Source organism: Triturus cristatus, chromosome 4_1, assembly GCF_964204655.1.
Source record: "Triturus cristatus chromosome 4_1, aTriCri1.1, whole genome shotgun sequence".
Classification (NCBI taxonomy): domain Eukaryota; kingdom Metazoa; phylum Chordata; class Amphibia; order Caudata; family Salamandridae; genus Triturus; species Triturus cristatus.
In genome coordinates this window covers 364,014,605-364,035,505 of record NC_140585.1, presented here as the reverse complement: position 1 = coordinate 364,035,505, position 20,901 = coordinate 364,014,605, and positions in this window count along the sequence as shown.

Sequence of the window (20,901 nt, the reverse complement as noted above, 5' to 3'; positions counted from 1 at the left end):
AGCAGTGTTATGTAGCGGGAGCTCGACCCCAAGATATTGGAGTGCTTTACATGAGCAGCACTTATGTTATACAAGCACACATTCATTTTTTGGTAGGCACGGGGTGATTAAGCGATTTGCCCAGAATCACGGGCTGTTGAGCCGACCCCGAGACTCCAACCTGGTTTCCCAGTTCCAAAGTCAGCAGCTCTGGCCGTTAGGCCACCTTCCCTGATTGAACAATCAGAGATAGAAATTGGGCACACCTGACCTAGAAACGTCCCCATCTTGAAAAACAGCAGTTTCATCCCTCAACCCTGCAACAAATGGCAGTGCTCGGGAAGACTACTCTGCAGCTCCGTGTTAAACAAAAGGTCTAATGGAATTTCAAAGGTAGCCCTGTCTCTCCATCCTGACTTTAGTGTCTGGGTCTCCGCCCTGCAGCTACAGGAATTCAGGCAATACACTTCCGCTGTCTGTGAAGATACCCTCACCACCGCTCTATATCATGTTAAACCAGGGTCATCCAGACTGATTCCACTTTGCTTCCGTAATTAATACTGTGAGACAAAATGTAAGGGTAAACATCACAAGACAGCTGTCCCAGCATTTACAGAACCTCCTTTTCGTTTTTGGCATTAGATTTTTGCTTTTTTTTATCCCATATATTCTCTACTTCTGCTTTGATCATGTGGTTACTCCTTCAGTCAAGCACAGCCTAAAGCTCTTGATATTTCCTTACGCAGACATCCAGCGATTACTTTACATATCCAACCCCTGAGCTGACCAGCTGTCCATGCTTTAGCGGTGGCTTTTAGTAACCTAACGATATCCTACGGACTGTCAAAAGTACCCAATGTTACACTATCTCACATGTAAGTAATAATGTTTGTACAGTTTTGCATCCATAGAATGCACACTATCTAAAGAATCTACTGTATGTTCCTAAAACCATGCACGAATAAGTTGGCCTTGACTTAAAACATCTGATTTTCACTTCCCCATTTGTTCTTTGAATAACCCTCTCCCTTCCTTCCCTCTTCTGCATGCCTCCACTTTTGCCTACTCTAATCAAGGGCATGTTTGTCTTAATCTCTATTAATGTATTTCTGCAAACTGCTCACACCACGTCTGAAAGGTTACAAACTTTCCTTCTTTGAAAACAATACCTACAATCTCATGCCTAGCTCATCTATTAATCCCACCCACCTGCTGCATGAAGTTACGTCTCCCTCTAATGATCCCACATAACTCCTACTAATTTAGTTAACCACAGACACTCCAAAGAAATTGCACGGGATGCAATTGAGAGCACAACACTGAACCCAATTAATAACAATAACCATTGAATTAAATCACAAATCTCAGGTTCTGGAGCAGCATCCTGCCCGGCGTATAAATGCAATCACAATTTTGTTGCATGAAATCTCACAGAATACCTTTGTATGGAAGGATTTTGGTGTTTGTTACCTTCTTTGGCAAACCATCGGGGTAGAAGATTTGCACTGTAATAATACTTCTTGCTACTATCTCTTCAGAAAGCCTTAGCTGTCTGTCAGAATCTTGTAATTTAAAATGTATGTATATAAATGTATATCCATACAGATACACAGAAGGCCTTACCGGAGTTAGAGTTTAATTTGAACTCTGCTTCCATCCATGAAAGTGCACTGCATGGGGTAATGGGTCAGCCACAATGAGTCATTGGCTCTCTTGGCCAGTGGCCACAATGAGTCATTGGCTCTCTTGGCCAGTGCATGATGGCATTTTCTGATCACATGTGCAGATCAACCCGAAAAATAACTGTGCTTCACCATCAGGGCTGGTTGGCCAGTCTTTTAGTTTTTAATTTCCTCATTTTATATCTCCCCTTTCATTTCTCTGCCTCTCCTCTTTTTAAGTTAATTTTTCTAAAGAGGATAGTAGAGCTCCCCATCAGTGCTAACCGGCCACTTACTTGCTGCTCAGTTTGTCTGCAGTGCATACCACCTGTGTGATGGTATGGCCAAACAAGTTGACCATTATGAAATGCTGTTATCCAATGTGTATCATTGTTTTACCATTCTAAGATAGCCAACATGTTGGCTCTAAAAGTGGCGGCCATCCTGGAACTTTAAAACAACGATAGACTATACAAAATATTACCACAAGATAGACACCCAAGGCTGTGTTTAGTTACGTTAATACAGGCATATTCCCACTGTGTATAGAGGGAAGCATGTTTTCTTTTTTCTGCTTGTAATCTTTTAATTTTTCTTGCATTTGTTGTTGAGTTTGTGTGTGTTTTATTGTGGGTAGGTCGGAGAGTGGATGGAATGTAAAGATGAGTGAAAGTGCATGTATGAGGACTCATTGATTGCCTAAACCCACCAGTAATTCAAGACATTTGATTTATAAGCCAGACCTATATGCACGGCCAATGCTTGTTAACTAAAGCTATACTTGAGGGCTTTGCAGATCTGTTTTTGGTCTCCTAGTACTGGAATAACAGGCAATGCTTGGCGTAACTATGAGCTAGTACTGGAAAAGCTGTGTGTGCTTCGGTAACAACAACAAATGAATGAATGACAGTTGCTAGCTTCAGTGGTACCTGTTGTATCAACCTGAGAAGTATGAAAGGATCAACACATGCGAGTTTTCGGTGTTGGTTTATGCAGTTGTATTTCCGATGGCCCTCATAGCTGGACTTCAGACACAGATTACAGCCACAAGTGCTTTGGTTAGAGCTATTGTGCTTGCCAATGGCAGCTGTGTGTGGGTGATTTCCAGTTTGCATCTGCCTGCACATGGAATGTCACAGGACTGCAGAACATCTCTCTTACCACTACTAGCATCTCTCTCTCTAATCCTGCTTTATGCTGTCTTCTCACTGTACTTCTTCTCTTCTCTCCTGGTTATATTTTCAGTACATTGATCCCAGTCCCTCTCCTGCTTTCTATATATGAGGTTTATGATTACAAAGCGACAAATCAGCGCCACAGCAGGGTGATGATAGGCCCCGCATATGGATTTCAAGTTACCAACTCAATTGCAGACCTTGGAAGACCAATCCTTTTAAATAGCCCCATTGGAGGATCGTTGTAATTTAATTCATGTAATATGTAGGAAGCGCAGAGAGTAAAGATTATCTGGAGCTCTCACCGACTCTAGACCCCCCATTTACGTGCAGGAGTATGGAAGTGCTGAGGACTCTCCTGATCCGCCGACCTGGTAACTCAGTCTGATAAATATCGGCAAAATCTGAATTTCTCAGCAGATCAAAAACAAGAGGAACCTGTGGCAGATTCTGGGGACCTTTCTGCATGTAAACAAATACATGAGCGGTGGCCTGACCTCCATGGGCGAGAACTAAGTGCGACCTCTGCATGACTCACTAAACACTATGGTCACTAAGCAGGACAGCCCGCTGCTTATCACTGGGTGTGCATGCTTGTAGGATGAGGCACTTCCGGGTTCCTCTCTGCAAGGATGGTAGGTCTGTGGCAGCCATGGGCTCTCGGCCCCAATGACTGTCACTCCTAGAACATCAGTGAAGAATCTGTACCCAAGGGCAGAGCCCTGTCCCCACATATCATTGCTGACAGCCACACACACTTGATGTACTCAGCTTCCGGGGGCTCATGAAAGCTCAGTGTGTCCTTCACTATCGCTACCAACTGATTAAAATGTAGGGCTTCCTTTAAAACTAAGCACTAAGGGCCTGATTATGGTGGGGACAAACCTCAGTAGCACAGGGTTTTAAATTAGCCGGCGCGTGATCTGCAGGTGAGCACACAGAAATAGGGAATAAAATACAAACAGCACATGTTTCCCAGCCATAAACTGCAGGAGAAAACACCTGTGTTTTGCACATGAGGCATATTTGTCTTTTGGCCGCCAACAGAAGTTTGTGGAAAAATGAGATTTGTTGCACAGTTGTGATCTGGACATAAATCAGGCATTAACAGTTTATGGTGCAATTCATGTTTGTATAGTGACACCACATAATTTACCTCATACACAAAATAGAGCATAACGTATTAATAATTTTACAACCGTTCTTGACTGTTGATCGTTCTGTTTTCCCCACTATATGATAGAATCTATGTACACTCTATGGTGAAAATATAAATCATGTTCTTTGTCTTGTCATGTTTATCCTTCTAAATCCACAGAGACAAGGCCCCCATTTACTGTATATTTGAAATAAGAGATTTTTTTGCATCCTCTTTTTAGCTACTCTCAGTCTCTACAGGCAAACTACTGTTGTGTTGACTTGGTAAAAAGGACTTTCAGCCACAATGGTATGGGGTATCCCACGAGGTATTTTTATCTTTTCGTCCATAAGGTCACTCAGATCCAAAGACCAAGAGCTCCCTCAGAAGTGGTTGAGCCCAACCAGAGATATTATTTCTACTGGCTGAGCACTCTGCGAAGAAGCATGCCAAAAAAACCCTGTGAGCTAGAGTCTTCTCTACCAACTGAATGGTCATTTGTCAATAGGGAATGAGAATAGGTAAAACAGAATAAAAAGAAGGATGTTCCATACAGTAACAGGAGACCTTGTCTGTATTTGTGTAGATGACTGTCCACCTTGGACTTCATACCTCTTCTTTCTCCCCTCTTGAAAGATATCTATTTTTATCATGCTGCCGTTTTTCTGGACAATGCTTCACCTTATTTACAGTACTGTAATTTATTCCACCAGAGAGGCTGGTACCAGAGGAGTAATTTATGGAGTCAGTTTAGTATGAGAGAATACAAGCCACTATATCAGTGGCTTTTTCCCCTGCTACAATTGTGATAATTCACGAGGGGGAGTTCCATGACTCCATGTCACCCGAATTGAAAAGCACATTGCATTGCTGGCCAAGAAATGAAACCTGGGAACTCAACGCATTAAATGAGTAAAGACCTATAAGAACCCTTTCCAAACACCGCTGAAGGCAATTTCTGATCTGACCTTTGGGCAGCTTTATCTGCCTCACCAGACTATTGTTTGCTAATATATATATAACAAAATACTGTCTCTCCCCACTTCCAGCCGGCGAAGAGAGAGTCACGGACTCCAAACTGCGTGGCAAAAACAGGTCTTTATTCAGCAAAGCCGTATGATGAGTTTCGGACAACAAGGTGCCCTTGATCACATGCGGAAACGCAGTCCGCCTGCAGTTTTTATTCTCTGTTGTGTCATTTCCCCCGTGTCACGTGAGTAATAAACATAAACAGCATACTATGTTATACATAGTCTGTTATTTTTGATCCGCTAGTTCTATTCAGACATTTGTGTTTTTCCAAGTGCTGTACTATTCATTGTTTTCCCCGCAGCAAAACGGGTGAGTCTTTGGATTAGATAAATGTGATCATAGTCTAATTGCACATTATCACAGTTCGATAAATTGGTAAATGCATATGAATTAAAACAATTTGAAAATATATACATAATTTAAATACAATAAATGTTTTAAATATCTAAAATGCACTGAATGTTAAATAATTAAACATTAAATATTAAATATTAAATGTTAAAACCATGTATTGCTGCATAATGCTGTCTAATATATCTTACTGAATATACTGTGCCTGAAATAGCCAAGGTTGGACTGGTGGATATATAATGGGGTACTATAATGTGGAGTGAACCTCCTATTGCTGCATGAGTGCTGTAAACTAACTTAGCCCCCTTATATCATCCTAGTCATCCGTCATATTTAAAATAGTATAACAGCTAAAAGTGCTGGAAGTGTCTATTGATGAAATAGACTAAAAACTCGGATCGCTGTATGTGTAAAGTGCAAAATTCAGTGCAACAAAAAGTGCTGTTGCTTATAGGTAGGGCAGCCGCCCTGCCATGCTTGTAAAGTGCTAGTGCTAAAAAAACGTAATCTAATATCAGGACTGTGGGATTCAAAACAATAGATTAGCAGCTGAGAACAGGTATAGAATCCCATCATAACTTAATTAATTAATTCATTTGTGTTGAGATTATCTACCTAATATTCATGTAGTGTGTGCATATTGTGGATTTGGGGGTCTCCTTGGAAGACCACCCAAAGGTGCAGGGTCACTCTATCGTCCACGGGTCTGGAATACAAAATGAGACCAACACTAGAGCACGAAGAGAAAATATATTTATTGTAATCTCATGAGAGAGAGAGCATCAGCAACAGAGACCCATAGCTGTCTGAGGAGCAATCTGCTGAGTACTTTGGTTCCGCATCTTATATACCCTTCATCCCCACCTTGTGCGTGCAAGGAGAACAAAATTTACACAACAAGCAGTGGTCAATCTGATAAATCAGCAGGTGATAGCTGTTGGGCCCCTGCAGGGCATAGGCGAAAACCATAATCATACAACAAGCAGTGGTCAATCTGATAAGTACGCAGATGGTAGCTGTGTGGCCCCTGCAGGGCGTAGGCGAAAAGCATAATTACACAACAAGCAGAGGTCAATCTGATAAGTCCACAGAGGGTAGCTGTTGGACGCCTGCAGGGCGTAGGCGAAAAGCATAATTACACAACAAGCAGAGGTCAATCTGATAAGTCCACAGATGGTAGCTGTTGGACGCCTGCAGGGCGTTGTGCGCAGGGTGAAGACGATAAGCATCTGGGAAACTCCCTGTCCGACTGGTTGAGCATGAGTTGGTCAGTTTGTGGCAGGCCGGGGAACGAACAGGGTGTGGGCGTTTTGTACCACCTTCCTATCAACTGTGAAATGGTTAACAATTGCAATGAAATTCACGCAAAGTGAGAAGGCATACCATAAAAAACAAGGTCAATGAGATGTTCCGAGGCTATTTGGGAAAATGTTGGGATGATATCGTGTGATGATTACAGAGCCAGTTCGCAGAACTGTTGGCCATAAAACACAAATCATACTTGTGCATTGATTGGGTTTGTAGTTATTTTAAAAAAAATCTTATTCCATAGTTGTCAGGAAGTGAGCAATTCATTTGAGACTTAATAAGTCTACCAGATCAATTTCGTAAACACACTCTAGCTAGGCCAAAACACAATTCCTAGAGAATCTCTGCTCAACCAGTGCAGTAAATTCGCCCATTCTGCATGGTCACCTCAGATTTTTCGCCTTTAGCTGGACCCTATTTTATTGCTGGTTTTTAGACTTTGCAAACTGTCTAGTGCCCATTGTATGTGCTTGCTTCGACCCCTACAACATGGGGAAATTGTCTAATTCCTGATTAATGAATTTAACTTTTCTATAAGGCCATAGTATGTGGTGCAGATACAGACTCATGGCACGAACAGTTAACAGTAAGCTGTGGACTACGCACTTATTGTGTCATGCACTAGTGTGACAAAAGGAACATGGCTTCAGGCCTATCTATCTTGTGTAGTCTAGATGCCCTATGTAGTAAAGGTTAAAATACTAATATGTATCTCAGGAATGGGACTAGCTAGAAAATTAATTTAAAAACTATTTTTAATACTTATTAAAAATACAATTTGGAAGTTGCATTTTATAATAAATAATAATGAAAAGTACCATTTAGAAAGTGACCCTTTACCTGACTTAACTATCAGAAGACTCCTACTCAATCCTTGAATAGTTGTGGAATGCCACACAGAAACAAACCATAGACTGATCTGAATGGGCAGACATGATCCTTCTGAACTCTCCAGAATATGCAAGGGGAGGGTCTGTGAGCTTCCTTTTGACTGCTTAGTGTCAAATGCTGCTTGACGGGTATGTTGAAATACATGTAAAACTTAGGTTGACTTGAAATTGAGAGAACAGGCCGCTAAGACAATTATTATGAATTATTATAGTATCCAATATCAAAACATTCCTCAAAGGGCAGGCTCTCCGGCTCAACTGAGAGCCAATACTCTAATATTCACTGCACTCTAGAATCTCGCCCCATAATGCTTTGCTGGGCCTTTCGTTGGCATTGTTTGTTTGCCCATAACTTTGCTTGGGGTGGTCCTAGGAGGATGGGACCACCACCGAATCGTTCAGCATGATATGCTCCTTGCCATCCCAGTTCCGGCAGCGAGGGGTAGGTTCACGAGCATTAGCGTTCCAACATGCTGGACCCCAATTGGAGTCCGTTTTTATCCGCCGGCAACTGCTGCAAGACCTCCTTGTTAGCAGTTTAGGTTATCTTGCCAAGCCTGTTAGGTATGTAGATTCTCCACATACCCACGTATTGTAGATAGTTTCACCACTGATCCTGAGGAAGTGCCCTGACCGTTATGGCTACTATGGCACGAAACATGTAGATCTCATTGAGAGTAGGGCATACACAACTAGTTTCATTATTTCTAGTTTCAATACCCACCTCAACCAATATTTATTTAGGCTGTTTACCACTATAACAAAAGTGTCTTTGTGGACAAACAGTACCTATTTTACACTCACTTCACTTATTACTCACATCTACACACGCTAGGGCCCCTTACCCCCACTGCACCCATCGGCAGGAACAAAAGATCCCCGCCAAAGAGCCCCAATATTGAGTGCCCGTCAGGTATTGCAGCGCCGACCTGACGAGGGGCAGTCTCATATGATGAAGCATGACACCTAGCTTGCTGGGTGTGTGAGCGCCCTAGTTCCAACAAGGGACTCCCCCCTCCCTTTTTTCGATCTGCTTCACTTATAGCCAGGCCCATGTGATACCCTTGACACATGACAGTACATCTTTCTTTTTCTTGTCTTCCTTAGAGGAACTCTGTACCCTTTTTTGCACACATACTTGATGGGGTATGTAAATTGGACCTCTTTAAACTTACCCCTTTGTCCCCACCTTTGTTGATATAACCACAGCCTTAACATCAGCTGTGTAGCTAGGATACATTACACTTGCGACCACACAGTCAAGGTCACAAAACAGTTTTTAAAGGGTTGGGGCAGGACCTTCTTTGGCAAAATAGGCTCAAAGTGTGGTCACCAATGTGAACATCATGAGTAGAGACCTGACGGGTGCAACTACGTGAAGGAGTATCAGCTGGGCCACATAACTGACCTCCTAAGGGTCCGGAACTATCTTTTGGTGGCCCAGAATGCTATCTAGAGTTCCCAGAATGACATCCTGGATCAAACTCTGCGTGTCCTAACTCTAAATTCTGTGGCAGCACAGGATGGCTTCAGTACATTGAATGCAGCAGTGTCTGATTTAGCTGTTTCTTTATGTGGTAAAGAGCCATGTGCCGTCAGCTAGATCTCAGGAACACAACAACTGGTGGCTAAAAGTGGGACACCACTGTCCATAGAGCCAACTATTAAAACTTCCCCATCCCTGTTGACACTCAGGCGGCTTCAGTGGCACTTAGGAGGCTCACCTATTTGAGGACAAGGCCAAAGAACCTACCACCAAGAGATGCAAAAAGTGATGTCCTAAAGTGAGTGTCTAGATTATTCTCCTAATCTACTTGTTGACTATGTATTCCTAGCTCATGGACTGTTTCCCAAAAAAAGAATCTAAACAACTGTTGGCTAATCGTAATTTTCTCATCCAACATCTAAGTTACTTTTCTGAGAATCATACAGGGTCACAACTAATTTTTGAAAAACTGTTTTGTTTATAAATATTTTAATTAATGAATAATAATAGTGCATGTACGTTACTCTTTCTTACAACCTTTTTGGAAATAATATTTTTGGTCACAACCCATACAGACTTTACATCAAAGTTAAAACATTTGAGAATTATATAGTCTACAGAAGCAATACAAATTTCATGGCCTTAAACAATTACAGTAAATCAATATGTAAAACAACAGCAATTTTAGTTAGTAAAAATGCAACTTTATTTTGAATGTAGCAGACATCCAAAAGCCCAACAAGGGAGAAGGACATGTCAACAATTTATAAATGTATAAACATACTTGTTTGCATACAGACATGCAGAGAAGAATCAACATTAGGAAGTGCAGATTGGAAGAGAAAACGTTTAATGAGACATAAAAAGAAATGGAATAGCGAGGCGCTAGGTGGCGCACAGCGGAATGGCTGCCTTTGGGTGAAGCTCCCTCAGCCCGGCGACGAAATCCTTCATAATCCTGCCTGAAAGTCGTCTTTTGCTGCCTGCACGGATCTGCGTGGACGGCCCGACTTCCCTACTGCTGCCTGAGCGATCTTTCATCCTTCGTGGCCCGGTGATATCGGACTGAGGGGCCGCTGGGTGCCGCGCCGGCTGTGGCGGACGTCCCACTGGAGCCGAGACCGGGAGGCTGCCGCGGCGTGAGGCCGGTGCTTCACACGTGGACGATAGGCCTCGCCTCCGGATCCGAGGCCGCGGGCGGCGGCCCTACGGCGCGACTGCGGGGGTCGTTGTGTGCCCTGCCGGATACCCCAGTCCGGGGATGAGGAGACGGCCTAGGTGGCGGCGGGGTGCCCGGCGGGCGCTGGCGCTGGTGAAGGGCGCATCGGTCTGACGTCGCGGCCGCGGCGGCCGCCTTCCCTGCCCTCACCTGATCACAGTACTTCCTCGCTCGCCTTGCCTCGTGAGGATCGTTCGCCCCCCCCGCTGGTGCCTGGCTGCCTGCCCACTGGGTGCAAGTGACGGACCGACGGATCGGCGGATCGGCTGAGGTACGGGGCCCGGAGGGACTGCCTGCCTGGTGTACTGATCGCTGACCCTCCTGTGCCGGTGCCTGCATTGTGGAGCCCGCGCTGGGGAGTGACGGGTCTGCGAAGGGAGCCATTGGCCTGGAGGCGCTGGACGGCAGTGCATGCCTTCTCCCCCTGACTGGCGAGTCGCGGTTGCGGCGCCTACCTGTGGGGCTCGCCTTGGATCCTTCCTCCCCCCACCTGCCTGGCTCTTACTTCCTGGCGATCCGCGCACGGGTCGCCCCAGACGCACAAGTGAGGAGCTGCCTGCTGCGGAGGTGAGGGGTGTGCTTGGGGTGATCGCGGTCGGTCTCCGGTGCGGAGGTTGGTCACCAGCGGGGTCCCTCATAGCAGGAGGAGGGGGTCGAATTGCGTGATTGTGGATGATCCTGTGACCCGCTGCACGGTCTGGAGGTTTCCCCCCTCCCCTGCATTGCCGCACTCCCCCTTTGCCTCTTGCCCTCGTGGCCTGACCTGCGGCCCGGCTCGCCCGGGCGCGCCCTCGATCCGACTGTGGGCAGCTTGGCGGCGCCGCCATGGGGAAGCCGGACAGTCGCCAGCCTCGCCTCACTTTCGAGCCAAAGAAGCCGACCAGGTCGCAGCCGGAGGCCGCTGCGGGGGGGTCGACGTCGGTGGAGGCCCCACCGGGGGAGGATGTCAAGTCCATACTGCTGGATATGCGGCAAAGTCTAGCGACCATAGTGGACAAAATGGACTCCATGCAATCCCGCATGGACTCGATTGTGCACAAGGTTGACAGCCATGGCGAACGCCTCACAGAGACGGAGAGGCGTATTTCAGACACCGAAGATCGCACATCGGAACTGTCTGCCACTGTGGCGCGCATGGACAAAGTCCTACACGTAATAGCAGCCAAAAATGAGGAATTGGAAGCGCGCAGTCGGAGGAACAATATTCGTTTAATTGGCATTCCAGAATCGACCCACACGGGTAAGTTGGAGGACTATGTGGAGGGTCTCCTGCGAGAGGAGGTGGGCACGGACTCCCTATCGCCTCAGTTCATCGTCGAAAGGGCGCACAGATCTCTGGCCCTGAGACCGCCGCCAGGGGCTCCCCCCCGCCCTATTATCGCACGCTTACTGAACTTTCGTGACCGGGATGTCGCGCTTCGGACGGCGAGGGAGAAGAAGACCCTATCCTACGGCGGCACAGCCTTCACTATATTCCCAGACTTCACCCCGGTGGTTCAGGAGGAGCGGAAAAAATTCGTCCAGGTCAAGCACAAACTGCGAGCTGCACAAATTGATTATGCGCTTCTTTTCCCGGCCCGCCTGCGCATCACTCATCAGGGGAAACAAATCTTCTGCACTAAACCCCAACAGGCGGAGGAGTTCTTGAAGCGAATCAAGAAACGCGATCTGGACTGCCCCTCTTCGCCGGCATCAGGATGATGGTGCTGGATCGTTGTCCTGTCGACTCCGAGACTGTTGCTTGTCAGCTGGTAAGGTGTTGCACTTGTCTGCCATTGTGGGACTTGGTATGGGGACCCATGGACCTAGCTGAGTTAACTGTGCGGGGATGCTACCGGAGTCCAGCGCTTCTTTAGCCTGCACCAGACTCTCAGGACTCTTTCGTTTCGCTGGGCGCCCTTTGTCCATGGAGAGGGCTCGGCCCCCTGGCTGGGCGCACTCTTCTGGGTCGAGGGGGACTGTGTCTTCACCTAGACTGTCCTCCCAAGGGTATTACCCACTTGACTTTAAGTTTACATGTTGCTCCCATATGGCACTTGCTATAGAGGGGGTATGCTTCGGGGTGGGGGGGAGGGGGTCTGTCCAGATAGCATGTTTGGGATGCTGCTGTGGGTGGGGGGTCGGGGGGGGGAGTTGGGGATTTGTTGTGTCTGCTAGTTTTGAATGGTATGTGGCGATGTTGGCATTATCTTCTTCACATTGTTCGGGGGGCGGTGGTTGCATTGTGTCGCTGTATTTGAGTCTCCTTTTTTTCCATGGGTGATCCGCAGACACGTGGGGACTTTACTGGGCAGCTTAACTTTTTGACCTGGAATGTGAGGGGCTTGGGAGACCATAGAAAGCGTAGACACGTCCTGGCATACCTGGATAGGCATCACATAGGGGTAGCCTTCCTTCAGGAGACGCACCTGGACCCCTCCCGGCCTGTGTTGTTTGCGTCACGTTGGGCTGTGCACCGTACCTTCTCCTCTTACTCCACCTATTCGCGTGGGGTGGCCATCCTCATTAGGAAACATACCCCCTTTGTGCACATGGGCGAGCGGATGGATCGAGAGGGCAGGTATTGTGTTGTCTGGGGACGCATGGGCGTGGACACGCTCACTTTGGCGTGCTATTACGGTCCCAACACAGATGATCCGTCTTGCCTCCAGACGCTATGGGGGGAGATTTTGCGCATCGGTTCCACTTATCTAGTGTGGGGAGGTGACTTTAACATAGCTGTTGACCCCGAGAGGGATAGGGCGAATCCTGGCCCACACCACTACTCCCGCTCGCAGGCATATGTGCATGACCTCCTTACTGAGCGTCATTTGCTGGATACGTGGCGCTCTAGGCACCCGGCGACCAGGGAGGGCACGCACTGGACTGCCGCGCACTCCACGTGGGCGAGACTGGACTATTTCCTAGTTTCCCCGGGACTTGCCCCCACGATAGGCTGGGTAAAACACCTTGCTCGCACATACTTCGATCATGCCCCGGTCCTGCTGAGCGTCGAATTGACTGACCTCGCTGGCTCTCCGATGTCGTGGAGACTGCAGCCAACTGCCCTGCTAGACGACGTCTTCCGGTCCGAAATTGCACAGGAAATTGAGAGCTTCTTCCAGCGCAATGGTGGCACGGTGGATAGTGTTGCTGTAGTGTGGGAGGCTTTTAAAGTCACAATTAGAGGAATATGCATCTCGAAAGGGGTGGGAGTCCTCAGGGTTCTGCGTAGCTCCCTTCGTAAACTTGAGACTGACCTTAAGGACTTGGAGACCGCCCCCACGTTTCACACTGATGCTGGGGCGCAGGCCCAGTTCCGCGAACTATTGTCCGACTATAAAGAAACTGCGGACAGAGAGGTTAGGTTCAGGGGGAAATACTTTCAGGCTCGCAGGTACGGGGAGGGGGAGCGGCCGGGTAAATTCCTGGCTTGGGCGATCCGGCCGCCTTGTTTTAACAACCAAGTCCTCGAGATCCAGGGTAGCTCGGGGGAGCTCCACAGGGACACCCGGTCTATAATGCAAGCATTCGTTGCTCATTATACTGAACTATACTCCTCCGTTCACACTAAACCGCCGGAGCTGGGTCACTATTTGGGGGAGGTCACATTGGGATGGCTCTCTGACGCACAAAGAAAGTTCCTCATGGCACCGCTTGGGATCGACGAAATTCGTGAGGCCATCATGCAAATGGCCTCGGGGAAGGCCCCGGGTCTCGATGCGCTCCCGATCGAGTTTTATAAATCGTACATAGATATCCTTGCCCCGATTCTGAAGGTGGTGTTTGAGGAAGCCCACACGCTGGGAAAACTTCCCCCTACCATGAGAGAGGCCTTAATTACCTCTCTCTTGAAGCCGGGCAAACCGGCGACCTCTCCTGACTCCTACCGGCCTCTGTCCCTTCTTAATTGTGACGCAAAGATCCTTTCTAAAACTCTGGCTAACCGGTTGACGCTCCTCATGGAGGGACTGGTACTCCCGGACCAGTCGGGCTTTATACCAGGTAGGGCAACATCGCACAACTTGCGCACGCTATTTGCAACTTTACAGAATGTGGCTCCCAGCCTCCAGATGGTGGCAGTCTTTTTGGACGCGACGAAAGCGTTCGACTCCCTAGAGTGGGATTACCTGGTAGCTGTGCTGACTAGTATGGGCTTTCCCCTGGTTTTCCTGGGCTGGATAGCTATCCTCTACGGCGGCCCTTGTGCCAGGGTCTTAATCAATGGTAGGACATCGGAGCCCTTCGGAATCGCCCGTGGGACCAGGCAGGGGTGCCCTTTATCCCCTCTCTTATTTGCACTGGTGCTGGAGCCCCTCGCCTCGCGGTTGCGACAACGTCATCAACACAGGGCACTGTTTTGCGAGCAGCGACAGCTACTGTTGTCGCTTTATGCAGATGACATTACTTTGTATGTGCGTGACCCCCAAAATAACCTGAACCCGCTACTCCGGGAATTCATAACGTACGGAGAGATGTCGGGCGTACGAATCAATTGGTCAAAGTCTCAGATCCTCCATCTAACGGATGGATGTCGGACGTTCTCACTTGACTATCCCATAGAATGGTGTGAGTCTGACGTAAAATATCTCGGCATTAGGGTTTCTCGTGACAGGGAGGAACTAATGCGCTCAAATTATGGTACGGCGTTGACGCACGTCTCCTCCTGTGTGGACCGTTGGATCACGCTCCCCCTCTCGATGGCAGGACGTGCCGCCTTGATTAAGATGGTAGTGCTCCCCCGACTTTTATATTTGTTTATGAACATTCCCTTCCCCCCGGGCCGGCATTTTTTCAATCGTTTGCGTTCGGAATTGACTCGACTGGTGTGGGGTGGGAAGAGACCTAGGCTGAAGTGGGCTGTGATGACCTCTCCATACTCGCGGGGTGGTTTGGATGTACCGGACTGAGGTTCCGTGTGAGACGGGACGGCACTTTTTGAGTGGTGACGAATATGGACGAGTTTGGTATCTATGAACCGCAAATGACGAGTATAGTGGGTGTACGAAGTTTCGCAACACAGCCACGTATGGTTCGCCTCATTTTTGGGTTCGTTCATCCGAACCCTCGGGTTCCATTTTAGATACAGCGTCCATTTTGTTTCTTGCCCTCAGGTAGCCAGCGAACGGGCTTTTTGTCCGCTTCGTGACCCTGGGACTCTCAAGCTTGCGCGAAGGACACGTGTTTCTTTGAGGTGACTTTTACGATGAGGGGAATGACACGAGTGAGGCAGATGGCCCCGCTCAAGGCCCATCTTGCCGCTCCGGTCTATTGTTACAGTCACGCATACATTAGACACGAGGTCTTTGATCCCTCTATCGAGTTTCCTTTATTGCCCCTAACACTCTTTTCTAACCTGTTGTGCATCCTCGTTCTTTCCCTGCATTCTGTTTTTCGTCCTTCCTTAATGCGTTTATGGTTGGGAGGAAATGTGTTTATTGCGGAGGGAATATGTTTTTACAGTTGGGAACCGGCAGGACTGTTGTAATTATGTTCCGGCCTCCTGAAACATGAATGCGACCCTTTTGAAGTTTATTGTGGGAACTGAGTTGTAACCTTTGTTCGCCATACTGTGCTATGGCAAAAACGTGTATAAAAGGAGCGACCCACTTCTACGAATTTGAAGCAGTCTCCGAGAACCTACACGTTGTGTACTTCTTGTGACTTCTGTATCCCTGCAGTAATAAACGCTGATCTCTGACGTCGCTGGAAGTGTCCCGTGTCTCTGTGTTTGGTACGCCAGAACAGGTAACCCACGAAGGTTTCAGGTGTTGTTCCCTGGCACCGCTGGGTCTTAAGAATAACCCAGTCCTTCAGTTGGCGCCCAACGTGGGGCGACATCAACGGTACCGGTCCAAGCCCGACGATCGTGAGGAACTTCGTGTGAAATCTCCGAGGGAAGGTGCACCCCGCTTCATCGATCCAGTTGTCGAAATAAGTGGCCCGACGTCTTTTCCCGCGAAGATCCCCGCCTCCTGACGGCTGCGACGGACCGATGCCCTGACTGTCGACCTGTTTTGGCGCCTGGCGTAGTCCTTTGTACGGCGAGACGATCAACGGGCCTTCCTGGTGACGCCATTGCTCTCTCAGTTAAGTATTTGTGGGTCGCTCCCAGTATTGCTTTGTTGTTTGCATGGTTCCATAGCATTCGTGGTTCTTAGTTGTTGGGTTTTATTTGACGATTGCAATTGCCAAAAACCGAGGGTCTTGCATTTTTGCGAGGACATCGTAATTCGATAGCCCTTGAAGTTTGTATACTTGGCTAGTGTGCACGATGCCTGGCCGTAGTACTTTGTTTGGGTTTCTTAAATGTTGCAGCATGGATTCCCGGCTGGAGGATTCATGTCCGATACCTCCGGCTGGAACTCCGCTTTACGAGCTCTATAGTCGCCATGGCGTGGGTCCTATCGTATATAATGAATATTGGGTTCGTTATACTAAAAAGGATGGCGTCCTTAGTTGGCCACCTCATGGTAGTTTCGAGACTGCCATTTTAGATAACTTGGAAGCTAAATTATTTAAAAAGAAAGCTAGGCCGGCCATGTTTGATTCCTTCCGGTTATGGCGGAAAGAGGCCAAGCAGAAAGAAATCAAACAGAATAAGAAAAATAAACGAGAAGGTGTCATTACGGTAATGCGCAATGCGGAACAATATCAGTTAGACAAAGATGAGAAAGAGCAGGAAGTTAGTGCTCGGCTTCACCATATGGCAGTGGACAAATGTTATCCGACGCTACCTTCTACGATCGATAAGACAGGAGAAGAATCGGTGGAAGATTCGCTTTTGTCTTATCTGATGAAATCGCCACCTCCCTATGCTCCTGGTGTTATGGGTCCCGTTCATCCACCTCTTCCTCAACCCGCTGCTTTGGCGGCTGCTGGTCAGCCCGTCGTTCCTCCCGTACTCCCGAATCCCCTTGGGCCACAGATCGTACATCCTCTTGTTCCGGCTTCTCTCCCTATTGCGCCTCTCCAAGCCCCTCCTCAGCCTGTTGTTCCCGCTACTCCTGCTGCTGCGTCTACTTCTACTGTTTCCACCCCTATGGCGGCTACGCCTGCATCTTCGTCCTCTTCTCCTTCTGTTCGTAGTCGTCTCTTGACTGCTGTTGCTTCTCTTTATTCTCCGCTCTTTGGGCCGATACTTGGCTCGACTCTTTCAGATGTTGCTCAAAGACGCAGCCAGCTTCCTGATGATAGGGAACGAGAATCGTTGGTGAAAACGGCACGTAGATGGATTCGTAACCCTGTTAAATACACCCCACGTGTAGTGTTTGAAACGTTTTCTCAGTTTAATGTGCCCACGCAACGATTCGTGTTCGAAGAATTGTGTAAGTCATTGAAAGAGGAGTGGGACGATGATGTAGCTGATGATATACCACCTGAGGTTTCCGAGCTACAGCTTCGGTTTGCCACGGGTACAATTGTAGGTGACAAAGTTCGAGAGGCTTTGGAACGTTTGTTATCCTTTCGATGTACGGTTCAACCACGTGCGCTGTTTAAGGACGCGACCGCGGAATGGATGGCACAACCTGGTCAATATCCTATGCGGGAAGTTCCCCCGGTATGGATGCCAGGTGATCCTGCTGCTGTCCCTGCTGTCCCAGGCCATTTCCAGAGAGTGTGGATACACCTCCCTTGGAAACGATCGGAAGTGTTGCAAGTAAAGCAATCCCTACCTGACCCCCGTAAGAATCCTGCGGGTTATTATAAGGAGTTGTCCCAATTGGTGGATGCTACTGTTATGAACCTAGCCGATATTGATATGTTGTTCGGCAATGTGGTGCCTCAGCCGATTTGGGCGAAAATTCGTCATGAGAATCATGTAGCCGAGTTAGGCGGTGACTGGGCTGCCCTTACAGCGGCAGATGCCCGGCAGGTTGGTGGGGCTAAACCTGAACAGGTTATTGTGGCTTTGCCCCAGAGGATAATTACCCTCATGAAGACGCTTATGCCAGCGATGCGCGTCAATTGGGACAAATTATCAGCGTGCAGGCAAAAGAGGGATGAAAGTGTTTCTGATTTCTTTACGAGATTTGAGGAAGCGTTCATTGATCATAGTGGTCAGGACATGGGTTCCGAGGGTGGTCAGCGGCTGTTCGTTGATAAGTTTGTATCAAATTTGTCGCCCGACCTTGGCAACAAGTTGAAGAATTCAGAGAGTGCGTGGGCTGTTTCTACCACTGCCCAAATATTGGCTACGGCCCAATATTACGAGAATAGAGAAAAAGAGGAAAATGAGCGTGCAGAAAAGAAAACTAAGGATCTCAAAACTAAGGTCTTGTTGCAGCAAGCCTATCCACCGCGTTCGAATTTCAGTGATACACAGCAGCCAAATAGATCGCAATCACAGTTCTCTAAATCACAGTCGCGCAATGCTTGGCCTGCGCCTCGTTTTGTGCTGGGATATAATCAGTGCGCGTATTGTCGTGGGGAAGGCCATCTGAAGTTCGACTGTCCGGTTCTTCGTGATAGGACTAATGGCGTGTCGGCTCGAGGAGGACGTAGTGGTCCTCAACAGGTTTCTCGTGGTAGAGGTCGCGGAGTTACCCAGAATCAGGCCGAACGTTTTGCGACGTCGTCGGATTCGCAAAATTGTTTCGATCGGCGCGAACCGTCGTCCGGCCGGTCTGCACAGTATCATGTGGATGATTGTTATGTTGAATGTGATGGTGATGCGGATGGTATCTACTAGGACAGCCATAGACAAAGGAAGGGAGAAGTATCAGTTCCGGTTGATCAGAGAGGGCCTTATGTTGCAGTAGCCACTTTGGGCGTTGTTGAGCCTTTTCTGTTGGACACTGGTGCAGCAAAAAGTTCCATCATGCATTCGAAACTCCCTGGCGCGCCTTTGTCTGGCTTAACGAATGTTTCCGTTGGATTTTCTGGCGCCCCCGTTAGCAATCCGGTCTCTAGCCCTTTGCCCCTTACAATTGGGACTCATGAGCTGAAAGCTCCTTTGATTTTGACTACTGGTTGTGGTGAGAATCTTTTGGGTTTAGATTTGTTGAAAAGGTTACATGCGACTTTGTACTGTTCTCCTACGGGTGTGGAGCTTACATTAGGTAAGAGCGTGATTTCCCCTATGTATTTATCGATCGATAAGTTCCCATCGGAATTGAGATCTCTCCCAGACTCCTTGTGGGCGACAGGTCCCAATGATGTGGGCCTGTTGGATATACCACCTTATGTTGTCCAACTAAAAGTTGGTGCGCGTTTGCCACGCATACCTCAGTATCGTATTTCCCTTGATGGTGAAAGGGCACTGTTAGCGATCATTTACGATCTGATCGGCAAAGATGTTATTGAGGAGACACGAGGTAATGTGTGCAATAGTCCCGTGTTGCCTATTCTGAAACGAACGGATCCCTCCAAGCCTCCCGTGTATCGTTTAGTTATCGACTTACGGGAGGTAAATAAAGTCGTTGTCCCGCAGTTTCCTGTGGTGCCAGACATTACAGCTTTACTGACTCTGATTCCAGCCACTGCATCGTGGTTCTCGGTGATCGATCTGAAGAATGCGTTCTTTAGCATTCCGATTGCTGAGGGAAGCAGAGACTTGTTTGGTTTCTCATTAGGTGGTCGCAGCTTCAGATTCAAACGCGCTCCACAGGGCTACTGTGAGAGTCCATCAATCTACAGCCAAGCTCTTAAGAGTCAGCTTGATGCATTTGTGTTACCGGCTGGTGCAGCCTTGATTCAGTACGTTGATGATCTGTTAATTGCTGCTGACACTGAACAGCTTTGTAAAGCTGCTACAGTGTCTTTGTTACAGCATCTTTGCGACTTGCATCATAAAGTGTCACCTTCTAAACTACAATATTGTTGTCAAGAAGTTACCTACCTCGGTCACTTATTGTCAAAGGCGGGAAGAAGGTTGACCCCTGAAAGAATTGCAGCAATTGCTCGAATGACTGTGCCAGCAACTCAGAGAGATGTGCGTGCCTTTTTAGGTATCACATCATACTGCAGACAGTGGATCCCGAACTTTTCACTGTTAGCGAAGCCATTGGTAGCCCTCACGTGCAAGGACGTTTCAACTCCTTTGCCTTGGACGGAGGAATGTCAGAAAAGTTTTTCTGAACTACGTGATGCGCTGTGTTCGGCTCCTGTGTTAGGTACTCCTGATTACAGTAAGCCTTTCACATTATACGTCCATGAGAGGGACGGTTGTGCGTTGAGTGTTCTAACGCAACAATTTGGTGATAAGCAGCGTCCGTGTGCATATTTTTCCTCGACCTTAGACCCGGTAGCTAGAGCGTTGCCAAGTTGCTTGAGGGCGACAGCGGCAGCTGCGGCGTCTATTCGGCAGTCCGCAGGTTTGGTCATGGACAATATGCTCATAGTAATGGTTCCGCATGCGGTTGATACGCTCTTGAATCGGACAAAGACTCAACATCTGACGAGTGCAAGGTTGTCTGGGTACGAGCTGACCCTTTTGGCAAGTCATATACAGATTAAGCGTTGTAATATACTGAATCCGGCGACATTGTTGCCGATTAATATGGAATCAGATGATGTGCTGCCACATGATTGTTATTTACGGACTGAGGAAGAAACAAAAGGTCGTGTGGACCTGAAAAACACTCCCTTGTCAGATCCCGATGGTACTTTGTATGTGGATGGCTCTTGCTTCAAATTGCCGAATGGCGATGTGACGACTGCGTATGCTGTGGTGACGTTAAG